Raw genomic sequence first — 12,530 nt, forward strand, 5'->3', positions numbered from 1 at the left:
GCACAGTGACTGATACACAGTAGGCACTTAATAAATAATTGCTGACTGATCATTTCAGCTAATAAGAAGCAGAGATAAGACTAGAAGCCAAGTCTTTGGACCTCAAATTCAGCACTTTTCCCACTACAATCCACTGTGTTGCCTTTCTCTGGCCATATTCTTGCTTGTCAATTGCCCTAGTAAAATATGACGTCTAGAACCAAAGTCAATTCTTTAAATGTGGTCTGCAACCTTCTACCACATCAGGTATATCATGCTGAGCAGACAATAGACTCCCGGTGATTAGTTGAAGAGTAGTCGATCATGTTCTCAGATTCCAGCCTAAGCGCACCATTCAGGATTGCCAGGAGGTTCACTGAACATATTGCCCAGCACGGTGGGTTCCTGAAATGTCTACTAGGCTCTTTTGCTCCTACTTCTGGACTGTGTTTGTGCAAACATCAGGTTTCCAACGTCAGTGTCACTGTGCCAGCCGTTGGGGCGATGACTGTTCCTCTGGGAAGAAACCACATGCATGAATAATATGAAAAGCATCTGGGCTGGCAGAGAGGTGAAATCACAACTTTCCTAGAGGCACCGCCAAGGTTGGCAGAGTTCTCATTGTCATTCAGCTCCCGGACACATCAGCAAATTTATATGGCTCTGTTGGGTACTTCCAGACACTGCTGTGGAAAGCCTCACACGCAGGAATTATCCCACTTACTTCTCATTCTTTATAGGCAGCTGTGAGCCAAATATTGTGCAAGGCGTTTGGGGGCTAGGATAAAGGATAACACTTGCTCACATTTCTATGCCACTTTGGGGCTTCCAAAACTGCTTTCCTCAAGATAGTCAGTGAGATAGTACAAGCATTAATGTTCCCATTTTACAGACGAGGAGAATGAGGTTCACAGAGGTGAAGACACCCAGAGTCACACAGCTTGTAGTTGTCTGAATCAGGGCTCAAATAGCTTACATTCCAAAGCTTTCTCTCCCATAACACCATGCCTTCCACGCTCTTAGGTATCATATTTATCTTGTGCTTTGGTCCCATAATGCAAGGTAAAAACCTCTACCAACCTTACCCTACCCTCTATATTGGTCATGTCCAAGGATCACAGACATAGGTCAGAGCTACCCTTAAGAAAAAAGGTGAAAATAAAAATAGCCACCTAGCTGCCCCTGTAAGTATTCTTGAAGTCATGTTTTCCTGACTATAGGTCCAGTGTTCTATCCATTAAGAAGTTAGGCCCAGACATCCTACCTATCCTTTCTCTTAATCTTTTAAAAACTATTCTCAAAGTATTTTAGGTGGGCATCAGATAACATCTAGCTTTCCTTTCTTTTTTGTTTTATTGACACTAAAATAGAGAGGCTACTTCTCTTGAAGAATTCGATCATCTCTCCTTTAGCATCCAGTTTCTCCTTATTGATATACCAGTAAGATACAGAGTATTACTTCTTCTTGTCATGTGTTTCATCTTCTGCAGAAGGACTCTATATATTCAGTGAAAGCCCTTTCCAACTCTGAGATTCTGTTTCCTAGGAACATGAAATTGAGTATAATAATAATAATAATAATAATAATAATAATAACAATCTAGTACTTATTTAGTGATTTAAAGCTTACAAAGCACTTTATCTATGTTATATCATTTGTTTCTCATAACCTTCTGAGGTAGGTTCTATTATTATTTGATTTTGCAGATGAAGAAACTGAGGCTGAGAGAGTTTAAGTGACTTGCTCAAGGTTATACATCTAGTAAATGTTTGAGAAAGGATTTGACTTCAAATCTTTCTTATGCAAAATCTAAAACTCTATCCACTGTGCCACCTATCTGACTAAGTACAGCTCAGCCAATCATTCTACCAATACTTATTGAAACTTGAGTATGTTTAGGGTGATGAGCTAGGCTCTAATGATGTGTGTGTGTGTGTGTGTGTGTGTGTGAGGGAGGGAAAGGGGGAAAGGGAGAGAGGGAGACAGGGAGAGAGGGAGGGAGAGAGAGAGAGAGAGAGAGAGAGAGAGAGAGAGAGAGAGAGAGAGAAGGGGAGGGGAGGAGAGACAGAGAAAGAGAGGGAAGAAAGATGAAGAGGAAGGGAGGGAGAGATGCCAGGGCTCACAGTTACTAATTTCTGGCCCCAGTTAGCAACTCCCATTCCACCTGCCAACACTGCCTTGGGTAGATTAGTTCTTCGATTTCATTTGGAAGAAAGACCTAACTAACCACAGGTCTACATTTTGAACAGTATGTTTCATACCAGATCAAAGGCTGAGCCTAGGTTCTGATGTCACATTGCACCCTTGCATCCATGTGGAACAGCCAGCCCTCTGAGTTAGCTAAGTGCAGGCTTCTGATTGCCTCTTTATCCTACTCTCCTCATCCATCATGATGTAGCCTCTATTCTTGGGATGTCAAGGATAAAACAAACCCTGTTAATTCAGAGAAGTTGGGTTTAAGCCAGATTAAATTAGTGAAAAGGCTAAAACTCTTTCTTTCTTCTTTTTAGAACGGATAATCACTTAGAATGAGCTAAAAGAGTATTGGCAAGTTGAAGCTTTTTGGTGTTTTACCTTGAAATTGATGATAAGATGAGTTTGCTTTTATTTAGCAAACTATACCTTTCCAAGAACATTCACATACAGCTTGTCATTCCTCCTTTTGTTCAAGGCCCAGCTCACATAATGTTCCTCCATGAAGACATCCCTGATCTACTCCCTCCTCCCAAGTTGAAGAGGTTACTAACTTCTCAAATTTCTCACAGAACTTTACCTGAATCTTTCCTTTATACTAATCATCTCTTTCCCATATAATAGTTGTTTTTATACTTGTTCTCCTTTCATTAAAATGTAAACTTTGGAGGGGGGGGAGAATCAGCAGGATTTATGTAGTATCTTTCTATCTCAAGAGCTGAAACTGTGCTTTAGGTATCACAGGTGCCATCAGGGAAAATAGCTACTACTCTGGATAGAATTCTGAAAAACAAGGCAAGACTGACTCCTGATATGGAAGGGAAATGACATTGGGGAAGGCAGAATACAATATCAGATTTCATAATAACTAAGGAAGGGAAATCTGTATTTAGCCAAACATATATCCTAGATGTCAGGAAAGTAGATTTCAGAAAGTTTAGAGAGAAGGTAGGCATAATCCCATGGCCAGAAACTCTCAAAGAACATGACTCCAGACAACTGGAAGGATTAACAACATCTAAATAAAATAAATGCTCACTATAACATCCTGAATAAAACCAGTAAGACAGAAGGAAAAAAAAAAGATATGTGAGGAAAAAAATCATTGTGGCTACACAGGGTTCTCTCTAATGGGATAAAGTTAGATCTTTGACATCAGTGGAAAAATCAGAGGTAATTGATAGTGTTTCCTCAAATCAGCTAACTATATTAGCAAAGGTAGCCATGAAATAAGGCTAAAACAATATATAGCACATCTGACTTTGTGTTTGGTTTGTAGGAAGTATGTGGAAATATCCCTAAAAATGTTTGTGAGGTTAAAATACCCTAGATTTAGCCAAATGCATGTATTTATTTAATACCTATATCCAAGAAGCTTAAGTAGTTTTACAACATGTCAAAGTGAAAAATTCAGGCAATAATACAGATATTTTATCTTTGTGATGTCAAACATTTGGATGCTTCTAAAACTTTTCATCTGGTTGTTTGAACATTGTGTAGATTCATCCATTGGCTACCACATCTATGGTTTAATTAAGTAGACTGGTCACAGCCGCTCAGTTAATTTCATCAAATAGCTGCTCTGACTGTTTTTACTAAATTGGTTTGCTGCCTGTCCATGTCATCTATCTGTTTTTAATTTAATTCTAAAAATTTTCCTGTGACACAGATAAAGGTAATCATTATCATCCTCATTGGGCTGATTCTGGAAACACAGAATATCAAAGTTAGATGTAACCCTAGATATCACCTTTTCCAACTCCATCATACAGATGAAGAAACAGAGACCTTAGGAGAACTGACTTGCTCAAGACCACACTGCCAAATAATGGCAGAACTGGGAAATTCAAGTTCAGAGAAATTAAGCTTCTCCAGAGTGATATAGGAAGAGAAAAAATACTTTCAGGTTTTTTGATACTCAATACAACCTTATGTCATTCAAACCATACGGTGCAGGCGGAGTTAATGTCCATATAGATCCTGCCAAGTACATTAGACCCAAGAGAACAATGCAATAATCACACTAATTTTGAGGAAAATCTCCTGTTTACCTTAAAGGATCTGCAGGCTCTATTAATCATATTGTTAGAAGGTCTCAAGAGAACTGTATGGGCTTTATAGAATATCATAGTTGCATTTGATCCCTCTTTTATCTAAGTTGACTGAAGCATCCACCTTCTGAAGATCAACTACACAGCTTGTCTCAGGATAAATATTCATGTCGAACTGGCGAGAGTGGGGAAAGAAGAAAAGGCAATGGAGAGGAAGCAAAAATCACAACAAAGTAGGAGAGTCTGATTCACTCTTTTTATAGTTCTACAAACAAGAACAATGCTAAAATTGCACTAGAGAAGGACTGGAGAAACCCTTATTTTGTCAATGACAAAGGTCAAGATCAGCTGTTGGCAGAAGTGGGACCAAGATAGGTAAGGGATTAATTTGGTTAATAATAGCTATAATGTAAGGTATTGTTTTAAGTGGAATAAAATGGTATATTTTATAAACATATTTTTAATTTAAAAAATTCCACTCTCCACAACATATAGGGATTTATCTCATCAGTCAAGGTGAATGTGTTCAAGTGAAGAGTCAAAATGATCAGAGAATAATAACACAGAAAGGTTTTAATTTTTAATCTGTATGGGTCCCATAATACTCAAATCTAGCCTAGAGAATTAAAATGTTTTGACTCAACTCTGGTTCCAGATTTTTAAAAAATGAGAATGAGAGGAGATAAATTGCTACTTATTCTACTCCTCTATAACTTTTTTTTAAACACACTTTCCTCCTCCCTCCTTTTTGTTTTTCATGTATTTGCAGTGTTAATCCTTGATAAAGTAAATAATGTTTGTCTTTGATTTCCTCTCAAGAACACCTTCTTTCTCTTTTCAGGTGCTTAGTGCCCTCTTGGTTTTCCACTATCTAAGTCTACTCTTAAGAATCTGAAACTCGTTCACATTCTAACAGCTTTCTTCTAACAAGAGGAACTGCATCTCCATGGAAATAAGAAGAATGAAACATTGCCAATGGAATTCCAGGTCTCTAAAAAACTCTGAAGAGTTTTAGGAGAAAGAGATGAGCCCAAATCACTTTGTTAAGGTGGTTATCGTCTCTGACTATGAGCAACATTGGCTAAGAACTAAGTAAGAAACTTAGTTCTCTCTTTTCAGCTCTTTACTAATTCATTATATGGATTACTTTTTTCTCCTGGCCCTCTGTAAATTAGACCTTGGGTCAGATAATAACTAAAGGTCTCTTCTAACTTTCTGTAGTCTATGATCTCTCTCTCTCTCTCTCTCTCTCTCTCTCTCTCAATTTTTATTCATTTTAAACTTAAATATAAAATGAGAAAAATAAAAAAATTGCCATGTTTGCAGCAGAATATGAGAGGATTCAATATAAAATAATAGATTTTGATTTCAATAAAACTTATATAATAACTACAAATTATTTTTCAAGCTACCCCACTTTTCTTTGCTTCCTTGTAGATTTTCTTTTGTTCTCTGCTGTGTACATTTTACTTTAATTTTTTCCCACCCTCTCCTCAATTTCCCACCCTACCCTAATGAAGGCTACAATTAAAAATGGATACACACACACATATATCTATGTTTATAAAAATACACATGTATACATATCTACACTCATACAAATATATGTAAAACTGTACTATGCATATTTCCACTTTTGATCTCTTTCTTTGAAGATAGCATTTTCCTTTATACGTCCAAATCTTTCCATGTTTTTCAAAATCAACTAGCTCATCATTTCCTATACCACAGCAATATTCCAATACAATCACATCCTACTGGAGAGATTGTCTATGAAAGTTTTTTCCTCCTAATTTTTTTCAGTTCCTTCTATTTTGGCTACATTGGTTTTATTCAAACAAGAAAGTTTTAATTTAAAATCATCAAAGTTGTCCATTTTACATTTCAACAATGCTCTCACCTTATGATACAGTTTAAGGTCTGATACTGCTGAATCTCCTTCCCTTACATCTTTCCCCCCTGGTTTCTTTGAAATTCCTTACCTTTTGTTCTTCAAAATGATCTTTGCTATTATTTTTTCTAACTCAGTAAGATAATTTTTACTAGTTTAATTGGGAGGGCATTGAATAAAATAGATAAGTTAGGTAACATTTTTTTATTATATTGGCTTTACCTACCCATGAACAACAAAATATTACTCCAATTATTTAGATCTGACCTTATTTGTATAAAAATATTTTATGTTTTTGTTCAAATAGTTCCTATGTCTGTTTTGGCAGGTATTCTCTCAGGTATTTTATACTATCTAGTTATTTTAAATGGTTCAAAATAATACTGAATAATTTGGTGACACGTAACGCAGTTTCCCTATATTTCTCTTTTGATTATCAGTTTTAGCTTTAACTTTGTCTGAGGTTTATGATCTCTTCCAGGGCTAACAATCAGTGTTCAAGAGTCCATTCTTCATTTAACATTTTACTGTAGAATCATTTTGTTAAATCTTAGGTCAACTGCAAGTCTGACATTGTATTATTATGTTTTAAGGTCTCTTTGACCTCTGGCATTCTATATTCTAGGATCTATCTCAGCTCTCTCATATAATGTTCTAAAATTCTTTTCAGATCTGACATTCTATCTTTTGCAAAATGAGTTGAAGGTGTGAGAGTTTGAAGTCTCCTTCTCCCAAAGTTGGAATCTAACTGGGAGTGGTGATACCAAACCTACTGAGAAGGTAGCAATAGGAAGCCATGAACTGGATGGATGCTTGATGGATCTTTCCTCAAGAAAATACAAAAGAACTCCCTAACTAAATAACAGAGTACAGGATCTCTTATGTCCAAGATACTTTTTTTTTTTTTAAAGAAAATAGCCTATTGCTAACCTGGGTGTATAAAAGACCATGTGTCACTGGTCCTTGGAAAAAAAGGATATATCCCACAGACCATATTGCATAGTTACCGACATAAATATTTTCAGCAGAGAACCACCCTGTTCTGGGTTGTGTGATTCCTTACGACTGATGACAGTTCCACATTGGCATGAGAGAAGAATCTTTATTCAAATTACAAACTGAACTGGTTTGGATTTTCTAAATTTAACCCATGTTTTAAGTAGTCTATAACTCTTAACCAGGTAATGTCAACATTGGATTCTGAGGATGGGGAAACTTCTTCTTCCTGCCCAGACTTTCTCCAGTATAAGAAGCAGGCAGAGCAAAATCTTCTAAACAATGGTATTCATTGTCTGTCCAATGGCTTTGGCAGGACTTAGATATATTCATTAAATACCAACAACTTTCTCATTTAACTATTTGTTTTCTCCTCACTGGCCCCTTCCCATTCTTCATTCACAAGTGCTAATTAAGCACTCAATGTCAGTTAAGATTGATGTTTGCACACAGGTATGATTATATCACCCTTACCACTTCTGAAAGTAAAAAGTAGAAACTATCAATATGCTATCTTGAATTGTTCTTTATTAGGTCATAGATTTATCTATTCAATTAAGTTCCACGAGAGCAGGGACAATGACTTTCACATTTGTATCTACACAGAAAGATGTTGAATATCTAGGATGTATATGTATAACATATAGGTGCATATATACACATACCTGTACATGCATACAGATAAATGTTCAACATACTTAAATACTCAAATAAATCTGTGATACTTTTGATGTCGATTTCTCTTCCCTTCAGAAAGATCACCAATGCCTACCCATCCTGTGCCACTCTTATCTAGGTCCTACCATAGGTTATCCACAGGAAATTTTTATAAAGATTTTTTTTCGGGGCAGCTAGGTGGCGCAGTGGATAGAGCACCAGCCCTGAAGTCAGGAGAACCTGAGTTCAAATCCGGCCTCAGACCAAACACTTGACACGTACTAGCTGTGTGACCTTGGGCAAGTCACTTAACCCCAATTGCCTCACCAAAAAAAAGAAAAAGATTTTTTTTCATCATTTATCTCATTGAATGCAGTACACTTGGACTGCAATATCACAGTCCTGCATGTGCTCATAGAATACAAAGAAATGGCCTCTACAATGAAATGCAAAACCTTAATGTTCATTTAAGTACCTCCACAATTTGAAAAGTTATCATCTAACTTCCCCTTCTCACATATTTTTGTAATACTTAGCTCATAGGCCATTTGCATAAGACTCTCCTCATTGGTGGAGGTTGATTACTCAGTGTTCTACTCAGATCAGAGGAGGTGGGGTTTGTGAGAGAGAAGAGAGATCCTGAAACCAGAAGAGTTTTCTCTCAAGTTCCAACTCCACCCTTCTTATTTTAAACTTAAATACAAAATAAAAACAAAACAAAACAAAAACAAAAACATTGCCATGTACACAGCAGAACATAGGAGAGGATTCAATATAAAGCAATAAACTTCCATTTCAAGAAAACCTGTATAATGAATACTACCCATTATTTTCAAAGCTGTCTATCTTTTCTTTGCTTTCTTGTATGTTTTCTTTTGTACTCTGCTGTGCACTTTTTACTTTATTTTTCCCCTTCTTCTCCCCCTCCAGAAGGCTACAATTAAGTGTCTATATGTATAGATACACTACATATATGTGTGTATATATGTGACATATACACATACATATAACACACATACATACACATATGTACATAGATATCTATAAACTTACACATATATACCAACTCCTCACTTCTTGCAGGAGCATCAAATAATCAGTCTCCACCAAAGAGGAAAGTTTTATGCAAAAGGCTTTTGCTTTACATCTGTGCTATAGTCAAATTGGCCACCTAGTTGCTTCTTTCCGTATGCAACATTACATTTTGCACATCTATTTTTATTCATTTGATTCCTAACACTTAGAACGCACTCACCTCTGCCTCTTATAATTTCTAAGTTCTTTTGAGATAAAGCTCAAATATGTCACATACATTGGGCTTTTCTTGATTCTACCAACCTCCAGTCCTCTCACATACACACATTGTTAATGCTCTCTTCCCTAATAATTCTCTAGTAAAATGCAAACTCCTTGAGGGCAGGGTCTGGTTCATTTTGTCTTTGTATACCCAGTGCCTACGAAAGAACTTATTCAATATTTGTTTAATTAAGTTAGACTTATTAGGAGTAATAAATGGATCCAACATTGCTTCTCTAGTGACCTATGGTACAAATAATTATCTTTCCATATCTGGCCTCATCAGAATACTCCTCCAATATTGAGAGATTTTCAGATTGAAAGGCTGTTGGGATTAATAGTTCATTCTATTTGGAAGTATGATGGGATATATTTTTTTTCCCATTCCTTTCTAATTTGGTCTGAATCTCAAGGTATTGAAAAGATCACGAGTGTTCTGGACAGACCACTCTAAAATGGGCTATACACATCATACATTTAATTTAATATTATATTGGTAGACAAAGAAATTGGAGATCTTCAAAGATTAATGGTAGGTAGATTCTTATCTGTCATGAAGCTGCTAATGTGGGCTTATGTAAAGATAGCAGTGTTCAGTGTAGGGGAATAGAGTTAAAGATATACTTGGCTTGTCATAATCGCCAAGACTGACTTGTGGACATGTTCCACGTGGCTTCCCACTTCACTTATCATCTGCCATGGGACTATGCTATTTCCTTTGCTCTTTAAAATAAGCCAGGAAGTACTCACTCAAGGAAAAAAAAATATAGGCATCACTGCTCTTGTTTAAATTGAGAGGGAGAGATGGTTTTCCTGTGAAGTAGTGGAAATCTTGACATCATGTTTAAACCTGTCCTAATTGTAGTCAGATTTCTAAAGCTGGGATGTAAAATGTCAAAAAAAGGAGGAGAGAGAGACAGGGAGAGAGGACAAGGATGAAGAACAGAGATGGTGAATGGAGACAGAGAAAAGCCCCCTATTCCCAGAGCCACTGTTTGTCTGAGTAGAAGATGACTCATGGGAGTTTCTCTTAGAGATCGACAAATTACTAGAATTAAGAGCTGGGAACTTATAATGCCATTGAGCAAATAGGAAATAAAAATTAATCCAAAACTTACAGGGATTTGAGGAGATTTAAAAACTTCCTTCTTGAGGTATTGTGAGAAGAAAAAAGCAGCTGATATTAATAATTCATTTAAATTCAGTGGATAACGGCATCTGTTTCTATTAACTCTCATCAGTCTCGTTTGCATCTCATCAGTCTAAAAGGAACAGGCAGGTTCTGGATGTAACTCCCTATTTGGGGACATAAGATCAAAAGATCAGATGATCCTAGAGACTGCTGATTTGTCTAGGGTATAGATCTGGATCCCTGAAGGAGTTAATATAACTTTCAAAAGAGCCTCACTTGCCTATTGGAAAAATGTATCTCAGTTTTCAAGAGAAGTTGCAAGAGTTAGATAATTTTTCAAATTGTGGAGGTACTTAAATGAACATTAAGGTTTTGCATTTCATTTTCATTTCTCAAATCCTTTCCATTGTTTTTCCATAGGACACAGAAATAGTGACTAATACTCTCAAGATTCTATCAGTTTTTTTTTCAGTTCAACAAGTTTTTGGTGAGGATCTAATACATCTTCAGTACCATGATAGATGATTTTGGGGATACAAGAAATTCAGAGTAGCTGTAGATGGTGCAATGGATAAAGTGCTAGACCCAGGTTTAGGAAGATCTGAATTCTAATTTAGCCTCAGAAGCTAACAAGCTGAGTAACTCTGGATATGTCACCTAACCTCTGTTTGCTTCAGTTTCCTTGGCTGTAAAATGAAGAGAATAGTTAAATAATAGCACCTACCTTCCAGCACTGAAGTGAGGATAAAATGACATAACATTTGTAAAATGCTGTGGAAACTTCAAAGTGATATACAAATGCTAGGTATTATTATTAGGCAGCTGGCAATCAATTTGAGGGGAAAGAGTAACGCAGTTCAAATTAAGTAACTCATATCAAATGATAGCACGGAATATATCATGGTAACAGCACGGCATAGGGAAAAGAAAGCTGCATTAGTAGTCCAGAGATTTAAATCTTAGTCCTGGCCCTCTCCTTTGAGTTGTCTTTGCTTGTTTGTTCATTTCCTAGTCATGGGCAAGGCATCTCAACTCTGTAGGACATTTTTCCCCTTTAAAAATAAGCAGGTAATAGTATCAGGGTCCTCTAAGGCCCCATTCAGTCTAAAAATCTGTCTGGGCTTCTTAACATGTGGGCTGTAATTTTTTTTTTAATCTTGATAACTATTTCAATATAACTGATTTCCTTTGTAATCCTATGGACTTTATTACATATATACATATATATATACATATACATATACATATATATGCAAACATTCTTATGAAAAGGGATTTATAAGCTTCACCAAAGGGGTCCGTGAAATTTTTTAGAAAGGGGTTTAAAAACCCTCCTTCTGTGTTCTAGCTTGAAAATTCTGCTTTTTCTTTCCGATTCTAATATTTTAAGTTTTCTGGTCCCTTCTCTCTCCAGTAGTATATACTTCTAAATGTGAAAAGGTGTGGTATAAATAGTAACTTTTGTTGTTGTTGTTGTTGCTGCTGTTGCTGCTGCTATAGTTGTTTTAAGTGGGAGAGGAGGGAAGTGGTGGCTTTATGGAAAATACAGGCTACATCAGAATCAGGTATCAGACTGTATCCAGCCAGAACCAGAAGCAGACATGCCCAACTACCTGGCTCAGAAAATGGCCCAGAACATGAGCCAGTTCCCCTGGCTCTTCCAGACAGTCTTCATTAGTTACAGAAGAATAGAGGGACCAAGTCAGTGATCTTACTTTTCCCTACTTGTGTGGATGTGACCATAAAGGCAGAGGTCTAGTACTAAGTACTAATCAATGTCTCTTTCCTTGACCATCAACTCCTGTGGATCCACTATCAGCTTTAGGCAGGTCATTCCCAGATTTGTATATCCATTCTTATTGTCTCAGATGATTTCCTGTCCCACACTACATTTTACAATTGGATGTTCCACAGACAACTCAACATATCTAAGATAGAACACATTACATTATTTCTCTCTCTTTCCCTCAAATGTGTTCCTCTATCTAATTTTCATATTCCTGTTGGAGGTACCACTATCTCTCCATTCCCCTAGACTTACAATTTAGGAGTAATCCTTCTATCTCACTTTTCATATCCAATAAATTTCCAAATCTTGTCAATTCTACCTCTGTAACATCTCTTTCATTCATCACCTCTTTTTCCATTCACCTAGACGGAATCTTAGGTCAGGTTTTCATCACCTAAACCACTGCAATAGCCTATTTGCTATTCTGCCTCCATTATCTCCCTGTTCCAATACATGCTTCACCCTCCTGCTAAAGTGACATTCCTGACACAGAACTATCACTTCCCTCCTCAAAAATCTTCATTGGCTCCCTAGTCACCCCCCCC

Source organism: Vombatus ursinus, unplaced genomic scaffold, assembly GCF_900497805.2.
Source record: "Vombatus ursinus unplaced genomic scaffold, bare-nosed wombat genome assembly UNPS02014786.1, whole genome shotgun sequence".
NCBI lineage: Eukaryota > Metazoa > Chordata > Mammalia > Diprotodontia > Vombatidae > Vombatus > Vombatus ursinus.